The following is a 9,876-nucleotide window of genomic DNA, read 5'->3' as shown; positions in this document are numbered from 1 at the left end:
GTCAGGGCCCTTATGTTCCAACTATATATAAAAATATTCACATAGACAGATGAACACGTATGCTTCCCTAACCCATAGGCATATTTTTACTCACTAAAATTGACAATCACAATTACTCAGGGCAATTGGATGGGAACTCTGTATCAACTGATATTTGAAATTTGATTGCACTTGTCAAGAATTGCACACAGTTTGACAACTCCAACATAAGCAATTTCATGTTTGATATAATTTTGCCTCATTGTTCAAGTAATGGTGCTGCCTTTTATTAGACACATAACTCTTCTCTAAAAATATTTAGATTTTAAGACATACAATTAGAATCCAATTTTCATTACAAGTCTAATGAGCTTAACTACAATACTTCCATCATTTCAGCACTTGGAAATTTGAAATTATTATATGCTTTGATGACATTCTCCCCCTTCCCCTTACTCCTAAGTAATAACTCAGAAAAAATATGTTTGCTTAACAGTATAAATTAGCAAACTATTTTTTCTTATGATTCAATAAATAGATGATAAGTTTAATAATATTGACCTAAAGATATATCAGAATGTGTTAAGAGCTGCCAGCTGGCTATTATCAAATATCCATTTAATTTTTTTATTTAAATTTAAAATTTTAGGGGATAGAAAGATGACTCAGTGGTTTAGAGCACTGACTGCTCTTCCAAAAGTCTTGAGATCAATTCAAGCACTGACTGCTCTTCCAGAAGTTCTTAGATCAATTCCCAGCAACCACATTGTGGCTCACAACCATCTGTAATGGAATCTGATGACCTCTTCTGGTGTGTCTGAAGACAACTACAGTATATGCATATGCATAAGATAAGTAAAAAATCCAAAAAAAATTTAAAATTTTAGATTATTAACACAAAATATGCATTGAGTAAATATTAGGAACAGGAATGCAAAGATGGTTGGATAAAGAAAACTGGGAAGTAAGTTAGCCATTTCATTTCACATATAAGACAGCACTCAAAGCCATTAGAATTGCAAACATATTAGTTGTTATAGGTGACTTGCCCTTTTCTAGTTCTCATGTGTTAATTCTATTATGAACCCATGGAATTCTATGACACAGAATTAAAGACAACACCTAGAGTGAAACAGTACTTACTGCACTCAATGGATCTGTAGTGGCACCAGATCATCTTTATGATTCAAAAACCCTTGGTTGTTCACCATTTATGTGAGTCTCCTTTCATCTACATATTTAATAGGGTGATGTAATCTGCTTGAGGCAAGGTTCCAAAAATTTCAATGAGCGTTGACCTAGAAGAGAAAATAAAAGTAAATGTATGACTCATTGCATAAGTTAATGATTCCATTGCTTGTTATTATAAAGGAGTTGTCCAACTGTAAAATAGATCTATCTAGTACTAGCAAAAGATTTTTTTTTTAAATGCCTTAAATACAAAGATGAAGTTGAGGGACCTGTGGCTTCCTTTTTGTGGCCTCTGATCCAGTAGTCATAGGGTACTGATTCTGGGAGATGTTACCTTTCATTTTCTGGTATGATGATGGTCACTCCAAGTGTTCTCTTAGTCCAGCAGAACCCTTTAGTCTTTAGCCCAGAAATTAGTCTCCCAGAAAGTCTATGGATTACCCCCATCTGGGCTTAAATGTTTATCCAAGTCTGAAATGTATCTGCTATGTCACTAGCTGTTGGAAAGAAGTAGTAGTAAGGGACATTAAAAAAAAACAAAAAAAAACCCAGTACATTCCTTTTTTAAATCAGTAAGTTTAATTAGGTCATTTTATACAGCTCTGTCTCTGTGTGCCAGGATATCCTTCTTGACAAGTTCTCTCTCTGACCATGAGACCATCCAAGAGCTCTCTATCACATTTCCATGACTGTCCAAGAGCACGTTTCTGCCTCTGGATCTTCTCATTTGTATTTCTTAAATTTTATTTGAAATCAATGATCTACCTTCTACAGACACAAGGAAAGATGAAGGAAAACATGAACATTGTTTTCCTACCTAACATATCCCAGAGCTTGAAATGTTGTAGCTGCTCATAACTAATCGCTGATGACATAGGCATCTTGGTAAAGGTTAGGTATCTTCTTCTGGATGTTTAAGTTCAAAGCTTAGGATTGTGTGGCTATCTTCTTTCTATAAAGCTCTAGATTTGATAAAACAGTTTAAAGTCTCATAAGGCCTGTAGATCACACCTATAAAATATCAGAATTTTTTTCTGAGGGTTTCCAGGATTTTATTTTTTAAACTAGAATAACTCAGACTGATATTATAATTGCTATTTATATATTTGCTTGTATGCATGTAACACACAAATGCACACACACACATGCACACACACACACTTCAAAGCACCACATAGCATAGTGAATGTTTCATTATGAAAGTAGCTTGCTTTGTTTATCTCTCTGTACAAGAATTCAAAACCATACCTGGTACTTGTTATCCTAATAAGAACTTGAAAATGTATGGGAACAGTTGTAAGTATTTTCAAAACCTGACTTTTAAGCATTGGTTGCACAGTTTGAGTGCTTTCAGTCAACTTCTTATTAATCCTCTTAATCCTCTTCATTAATACAAATGAGACTGTCAAGCTCATATAGGGGCAGTGCAAGCATATAAAGAATGACTTCTGGAGGTCAGAGACAACTGTTACAAGTCACTTCTTTACTTCTACCATGTGGATTCAAGATGACTGAACTCGAGACATCATCTGTGGTGTTAAGAAAATATATTCTGAACTATCCTACCAGCTCATGATTTTGGATTTTTGTTTGTTTTTTTAAATTATTTCATGTGTCTTAGACTAGCATCAAACTTACTAGGTAGTGTATGACTATGGTGAATCCCTGATCCTCCTGCTTCTGTCTCTGAAGTTCTAAGGGTGTAGGTGTGTGTCACTATACCTGGAGACATTATTGAAGTCCTAAGGATCTAAATATGTTATAACAGTACACTTTCTTGTACATTTCTCTGCTAAAGATAGGTTGGATCAAGGTGGATCTTATGGGTATTGCTAATGTATATAATCACCAGTTATCTTATTTTTCCTTGAGTTAGTTTCACATTCATAGTTTAGAGTAACTCTAAATAGAGCCACATTCATCCTCCAAACTGACCCAGTATGGGCAATAAATAATCCAGTTCGAATACCATGCTGGTAGTCTACTGGGTTTCTGATGGCCTGAGGAAAGAAGAAAATGGCACAAAACTTTAATGCCCTTAATCTTCTAGAAACAATTTTACTCTTTGCATCTTTAAAGTTTAGTGATGCCTTAAAAGTAGCCATAAGTATCTATCCTAAATATTTATATACAAGATATCCCCAATATTTATAAATATTGAAAATAAGAGACAAATAGAAATGGCCTATCTATATTGTGCATAAGTTTCATGTTCTCTATATTATACTCAAGATAGGGGCATATTGAATATAAAAAACAACATTTCAAGTCTTACTTTAATCATTGTCATTTCTGTTTCATGTTTCCAATTATGTCTCTGTGTTTTTAATAACAAATACTAAAATACGATGTACAGAAACATTTGTGACACTTTCTTTTTGATTTCCCCATTGCTGTTGTATTAAACATTTCAAATTAAGTTCAGGTCTTTTCACTTGTATGTCCAACCAATAAAGCTTCTTCATAAAAAATATTTAGAAACTATTAATTTTAATTGTCAACTTACACTTACAATCTATAGTCACCTGGGAAGCAAGTTTCAGTGAGGGATTGTTTAGGTCATGCTACCTTATATCTGTTGGGTAGTATTTTGATTGAAGTAATTGGTGTGTAGATGACCCTGCCCACTGTGGGTGGCCCTGTTCCCTAGGTTTGGGGTCTTGAGTGATACAAGCGAAAAAAAATTAGCTGAGTGATAAGATTGTATTTCTTTCTCTTTGCTTTTGATTATGGATGTGATATGACTATTAGTAATCCCTAAAACCTTGATTTTCCTTATACAATGAATATAGAATTTGAGCTAAAATAAATTCTTTCTCCTCTAAGTTTATTTTTATCAGGGCATTTTGTCACAGCATCAAAATGAAACAACAGCACCATTATTAGTATTTACCTTTAGAGAGGTGATGCTTAGTGAGAGTATCATGTTTACTATAAACAAATCAGTCATATAAATATATGTCAGATTATATAACATATATTCTTCTGCATGGATTTAGACAATAAATATTTTCTTTATATACAACTTCATATACAATTTTGGAGTCAGGCTGTGTGGATGTCTCATTGTTTGATATGTTAAAATTTATTTTAGTTTTGATTTATACTTATGCATGTATGTGTGAGTATGCATCATGTCTGTTCAAATGTGTCCAGGTGCAGAAGGAGAGTCAGAGACTCCTTGGAGCTTTAGGAACAGGCAGTGATATACCATGTGACATGGGTGAGAGTAACTGAACACTAGTCTTCCGTAAGTCCTGAAACATGTTGCTTGGTTTTCAAAATATTCACTAAATTTCTATTCCTAAAATCATTCCACTTGTTTATAATATATTATAAAATAGTTTCCTCTGAGATTTCAACCTTATATCTTAGAGAAAACCTTGTTAAGGCTCAAAATATTCTAAGGTGAGTTAAAGCATTTCATGCTGAAGGGAAGCAAATTGACCTTAAGAAAAAAAGACAACTCAGTACATATAGGAAGTCTCTGAAACTGACCAGAATCATCAGAATCCTCTTTCTTTGGTATATATAGCTCTAAGGACTACTGATAATTACTGTTGGACAGGCTGAACTGACTAGAGGAAGCTTAGACTATTCACACCAGCTGAAAGTAGCAGAGAGGAGCCAAGCTGTCTGGAAAGAATTGAGTCCAACTGCGCTATCAAGATCAGTTTCTGACCTATTAAACTACCTGTAGTCTTCTATAGGTTGCCTTTTCCCTAAGCTGTTATGCAAGATGGGTTGGGCACTGCTGACATAACTGTTTTTGAGTATTTCTTATCTTGTGAGTAACTAGTAGCCTGTATTCCTGTACATAACCCCAACAAAACTCATCGATTCACCAAGTTAGACCGTGATAATATCTAGAGTTTGTCTGTCATCAGTTTCCTATGTGAAGTGAATACATTTATTCACAACTCTCCAGAAATAGTGTCAGACAACATACCCGTTTGCTATGTACTTTTTGATTAGCATCGTAGTTTAATTTTATTTGGGTCAAAGAATGTACTTGATGTAATTTCAAATTTCATGAATTTTTACAATTGTTTTTCAGAATCAAAATTTGCTCTGCATGTAACTCTTGCGCAGTGCTCAGGAATACCCTTACACCATTGCTTGGATTTTCAACTAATGCCAATTAAACTAAATTAGAAAAAAATTTCAAATCTCTGTACTTTTACCAATTTTATTTTTAATGATATTTTAAATCAATTACCCCAAAAAAACCCTGTTGAAATGACTAATTATAATTCTAGATTACCCTATTTTTCTTTCATCTTTGTTCATTTTTGCTTCAGATATTTCAAATGCTATTATTGGGTACATATTTTTAGTATAGTTAGCTTGCCTTATCTCTGGTAATAGTCTGTGCTCTCAAGTGTAATTTTTCTAATGTTAATGTCGCCAGTTCTTTCTTAATTTATACCTCATACTGGCTTGCAAGGTGTTCCATTCTTTAACTTTTAAATTGGTCCTTTTATATTGAAACAGCCATGATTATTGTTCTTTTTATGGTAATCTGAAAAACCTGCCATTCTAAATTCAGAGATCCAAGATAATAATTTCTCAGTTTCATTTGTCTTAGTATTACTCTCTACATGCTTAAAAACATGAAGATTCTGAAGGCTTTTGTATCTATTTGCATATGCATTTATCTTTAACTTTAGTCATTGAAATTGAATACGCTCTAATCAATTAGTTCCAGAATAAGAAGAAAAATTCTGTTAGAGTTAACAATGAAATATTTTGCATTTAAAAATATTCACCAAGAACTTTACATTATTATTACATTAAGAGAGTACATTCAAGTCTTCAGTAAAGCTTGCCACCTATAGATGAAAAAGTGCCTCTCAGATACAATGTATAGAAAATCCTTTGCTAAAGTCAAAACAATGCACTCTTTTCTGTTCACAAAGATTGAATTTCTTCAGATCATGCCAAAATCTATCTAATCTTAGGTTAGCTTCATTAACACCACAGCTCTCTGTCTTAGCTGAGGTCAGAGAAAAACATTAAATGTCTTCTCACCCACTCATGTTTCCTCTTTGTTGGATTAAATCTGTCATAAGAAGACTCTGCAAAGCTATGTGACTTCAGGCTATGTTTACTTCCTGAAGAGCAAATATCCCTAAGGTAGGAAAAGCATAATCTTTACCGCCTTTCTAAAATGGAAGAGCTTGGAACAGAAATGCTAAGGAGAATCAACACCATTAGAATTTAACAAGAACCTGAGAAAACATAGGTTAGGGACCTAGAAAAACAGCAAATGCTATTCAAATGATAAAGAGATGTAGCAATAAAATGATTCCTAACCATATTTTGCTATACTCATGAATCAGTATCTTGTTCAACCAACAGTACAGAGAAGCTTCCTCCTGTAATAGATGAGAACAACAACAGCGATTCACAGCCAGACTACTTGAAGAGGTGAGCAGTGTTGGAGCACTCAGTTCTCAATGGGATGTACCCATCATCAGGGTTTAGAGAATCTAAGAAGAGGAGGAAGAAAGACTGTAAGAACCAGAGGGGATGGAAGACACCAAGGAAACAAGGCTCTTTATGAACAGCAGGTTAGAGGCACCTATGAAGCCACAGAGACTGTGGCAGTATGTATAGGGTCTGCGACAGATGGGATCTTAGCTCTGTGAGAGAAAATGGACACTTCCCCCAACCCTAACACAGAAGCTATCTCCTAATGACACTTTCTGATAAGGAAAAATTGGTTTTCTCCAATGAAGTCCCACTCGGAAGGAAAGGCCCTATACCTAGCCATAGATGACCTATGTAAGATGAACTCAATGTCATTTTGGACTATTTGTTTATTTATTGTTGTTGTCTCATGTCTCATGTATGTCAACTTTTTTTACAAGTCTTTTGTTTATACATTATATGGGATTTCTGTTTAGGAGAAATCATGTGTCTCTGCATAAGATTTTTGTGCTTTTTCTTTGATTCTTTTTCTTCTTTTTTTGTTTGTTTGCTTGATTTGTCCGTTTCTGGTCTGTTTTTATTTTATCTGATCTAATAATCAATATTTATTATTATCATTATTATTAATTTATTTTAGATGCTTATCTGTATGTTAATAAGAGAGAGAAAGGTTATGGATTTGAATAGATGGTGAAGGAAGAAGGATCTGGGAGTTGTTGGGGAAGTGGAAATTGTAATAAATATATGTTGTTTAAAAATAATCTATTTTCCAAGAAAAATCATAAATGGAAAAAAGTATTGTGCTGTATTATCTGGTAGGGGAGAAGAATAGACAATAAACAATTTCTAATAAAACTAAAAATAATCAACATAGGAAGTTAAAGCTAAAATTTTTCATAACTATGCAATGGTAATTAAAAGTAGGATAATTATTATAGAAGAAACAGTAAGAAATTATCATTTTGGAAACATTTATAATTGGAGGTTGTGACTAGACAATCATAAAGATACCTGGTGGAAGAAACTCTTACACAAGGAATAGTAATAAAGAAGTCAACCAAAGTACAAAGGTCTAATGAAGAATGGAAAATATTTACAAGAAATAGTATAGAAACAGAATGTGAATTTGCTATTGAAACAACGCTTAATAAATCAGTGCAACATGAGTAGATAAGTGAGAAAAAGCTATGTATAACCACAAAAGTATAAATGCAAATGGCTAGCAATAGCACTGAAAAATTGTACGTATATCACTAGTAACTCTGATAAAATATAAGCATTAAACAGAGTTAGCATTTTGAATGATAGAAATTAACAAAACTAAGATAAAGTAAGAAAATAGAGCTAAGATCATGATAGTAATTTGGCAAGAATTCAGAGAAACTCTTGAATGTTTTGATGGCAGAAGTATAAATTAGTATATTTGTTTAGATACCAATTTGACAATATGTACTTAGAGTCAAATTGTTGAAAGTATCATCATTCTATCTCAGAGAATCTATTTACTCAATGATGTAATACAAATATGGAAAAACATTGGCTTGTCTCTATTTATAAGGGTTTCCAGTGATGTCCCAGGTAAATTAAAAATCCAATCACATGTAGTGTTAGAAGTTATTGTGGCATATCATTATCATGGATTTTTGTATAGTTATTAAAAGCCACAACTCAAAAAATTGGTAACAAAGTGACATAGAAAATGCTTCTGAAGTGTTAATAAATTGTATTTTTGTATATGTGTGTATAAAAGTGAGTTACAGATTATATTTATACTTATGTCTAGACTTGCATAATCCTGTAGTAGAGTGTTTATTTATCATCTTGTGGAAGAGTTTGCATATCAGATATATAATGCAAAGATTTGCATATGCATTTCTGTCATATTTATTATGTCATATAATATGCTTATATACCTGCAATATTTGTGTCTAACTACATACCTACTTATGTACCTACCATTAATCTTTCCAGGTATCATTATGTATTTATGTTAAGATATAGAATATGATATTTTGATAGATGTACATGTAAATTTTATATTCAGATTTACATATTTACAATTTCACTGCTACCTTTGTATGTATATAGTTATAACACTAAAAATGTATTTTCCTCACAAATTTTTAAGACATGTACTTGATACCAAGAATTCACATAAAGCCAGAAGAAGAGAACTGACACGAAGTTGTGTTTGGCCCTCAATATGTACACTATTGCCCACTTACACTCCTTGATAAGAAAATAAAATGTGTTAACATTTACCAAAGAAGGAGGACTAACTAGAGTTTTTAAATAGATACAAATTTGAATTACAGTTTACTGTACTGATTATTCTAGAAAACTTGCCCAGGAGTTTTAGTATGACTTTAAAATTGTTCTTTTATAATACCTATTTTCTGATCCCCTTTACAGACAGAAAAGAATAAAGGGGACCATATGATATTCTTGTCATCTCTATCCACACAGTAAGTTTAGATTTTTTCAAACATTAACACTTGTCAAAGACAAACAAACAAAAAACATTTGTGTCTATATAAGTAATAAATCATTTTAAAATTATAAGAGTTGAATGTCAATGTCTTTCTTACTGGGTTATAGGCTATGGATCCATTAAAAACTCTATTAACTGCAATTTCAGAGTTCATATAAATGGGTTGATAGCTGAACATGAAGCATTTTTTAAGACATTGTTAGTGAGAGTATTAATAAGAATGAAAATTCTCAGTGCAAAGGGAGCCTGCAAGTTATGTTTTTAGAAGATAATAAACTCCCCATAAGACAAAATCTGTAAGTGAATGATATATAGTCACTGGCTATATAGTCCTTTATCATAGGGCATTCTGCCAGATTATAGAAATACATAAATGTTTTTACCAAATAGAGAAAACTTTGTGTTACACAGACTATTAAAAGCCTACTTACTTATTTTCCTCAGTGGAATTAGAACTGTGTCAATGTAAACCCACTTTATTAAAAATGCTTTTTCCAGCTTAGAAATTGTATCAAAGTTTTTAATATTTTGATATTTGTTCCATTGCAGAACATAAGTGGTTATTGAGCCTTTCATTTTTAGGAGGTTTTGCTTGTTTTTATTGTTACAAGGGAGGAAATTTGAAAGCTTATTTCAAATTAGTTTGCCTTTAAGGTCTGGACCTATAATGCCTAGTAACTTTGTCTTCTAATGATTTTGAGTCAACAGCAGCAAAATTATGTTGTTGACCTAAATCCCAGAGATATAATTTTCGCATGTTCCTTTAAACTGTATGGCTGGAA

Source organism: Arvicanthis niloticus, chromosome 18 (genome assembly GCF_011762505.2).
Source record: "Arvicanthis niloticus isolate mArvNil1 chromosome 18, mArvNil1.pat.X, whole genome shotgun sequence".
Classification (NCBI taxonomy): domain Eukaryota; kingdom Metazoa; phylum Chordata; class Mammalia; order Rodentia; family Muridae; genus Arvicanthis; species Arvicanthis niloticus.
Note: the sequence above shows the minus strand (reverse complement) of the source record.